General features: G+C 33.6%; 1 protein-coding gene across 1 annotated transcript in view; it reads right to left on the bottom strand.

Moving 5' to 3' along the window:
* Dock3 (dedicator of cytokinesis 3) overlaps positions 1 to 1,804 on the bottom strand; it is an 825,219-nt gene that overhangs the window by 534,521 nt on the left and 288,894 nt on the right. The gene's annotated exons all lie outside the window — the stretch shown is intronic.

Below are 1,804 nucleotides of genomic sequence, written 5' to 3'. Positions count from 1 at the left end.
GTCTTAACCATCCAGTAGAAAAGTATGAAGACGAAATATAGGAAGTAAAGCCATGTTGTTATGTTGAGCTGTGGGGTACTCAGGTCAATAATTTCTGACACTGCCAGTTAAACAGAAGACCCAATGCTAATATGGGCTACTGGACTCTTTTAGAATATTTTGCTGTGTTTACACACCTATAATATTCAATAACGGAACTTAGAAAAAATGGGGTATACCGATTAATGTCCAGTTTGTATCTGTGTATTCAAAGTGGTTGGGATAGATATATAGTTGCATTCTCTTAATGAATAGAATGATTTGTTCTAATGGTATTTGTAAATAGGATCACAAATCCGTATCTTGTATAGCAATTAACCACTAAGAAGAATATATGCAGTGTATTATTTGTTGAAACTGTACTTCCGATTTGATTTGAAACTGTCTCATTGCTGTTTATCAATAAAACTTTGGAAAAAAAATTAATACAGTGCAAATGACTATCCATCCAAAACTGATATATAGATCTAGCACAATCCCAATCAAAATGCCAAATGTATTCCTCACAGATCTAGAGTGAAAAAAAAAACCCATAGTTTTAATTGGAACCAAAAGGAACACAGAATAGCAAAAGCAATTCTGGGTAACAACAGCAAATCAGAAGGCATCACAATTCCACATTTGAATTTGCAGTCATATTACAATCTACAGTGATAAAAGCAACACAGTCCTGGAACAAAAAAAGAAAAGTAGATCAATGAAACAGAATAGAAGTGGAAACAATCCCAAGACACTTTAATTACTTAATCTTCAATAATAGGGCCTACACATACACTGGAGGAAAGGCAGTCTTTGTTAAAAATGGTGCTAAGGAAATTCAATATCGATAAGCAGAAGACCAAGTCTAAGCTCATATATCTTACCATGCACTAAGTTAAAAATCAAGAGGAATCAAACCTCTAAATGTCAAAGCAGAAACCCTTCACCTGGGAGATAAAAATAAAACTCTTAAAGACATATGTAAGGCAAGCTCGTTCTGAACAGAATTGCAATTGCACAAGACTACTTACAAAACATGGAAGAGACATACAAAACCTCTAACCCATCTTGCTGTGTTGGTGCATGCCTGTAATCTCAGAACTTTGGAAGTTGAAGCAGGAGGATGACAATGAGGTCAAGGACAGGCTGGGATACATAGTGAGTTCAAGACTGGCCCACAATATATAGGGAGACCTTGTCTTTGAAAGAAAAAAAAAAACAACTTCTAACTCATGCCTATCAAAAAAGCCAAAGGAAAAGAAAGTGTCAGGAAAAATGATAAGGTTTTCCTTATCTGTCCTACATCATAACCTTTTTCAAATTCCTGAGAAAATCTTCCTATGTAGAGATACATAGTTGTCTCACATTCTACAAGATGTGGATAAGGGACTCAAATTTTTTTTTAGTTTTTAAATTTTTCTTGTTTTTTCCATAATTTTATTGAGAAACAAATAACAATGAGACAGTTTCAAAACAAATTAATAGGACAGTTTCAATAATTAACACATTGCATACATTCTTCCTAGTGGTTAATTGCTATACAAGATGCAGACATGATATCCTATTCACAAACACTACTAGAACATATCCTTCTATTCATTAAGAGAATGTAACTATATATCTATCCTAACCACTCTGAATACACAGATACAAAATGGACAATCATCTGTATACCCTTTTTTTGTTTAGTTCCATTATTTGAATATTATAGGTGTGTAAACTCAGCAAAATATTCTAAAAGAGTCCAGTAGTCCATAATAGTATTGGGTCTTCTGCTTCATTGGCA

Source organism: Octodon degus, unplaced genomic scaffold, assembly GCF_000260255.1.
Source record: "Octodon degus isolate 3935 unplaced genomic scaffold, OctDeg1.0 scaffold00008, whole genome shotgun sequence".
NCBI lineage: Eukaryota > Metazoa > Chordata > Mammalia > Rodentia > Octodontidae > Octodon > Octodon degus.
Note: the sequence above shows the minus strand (reverse complement) of the source record. Positions and strands in the feature narration are given on the sequence as shown.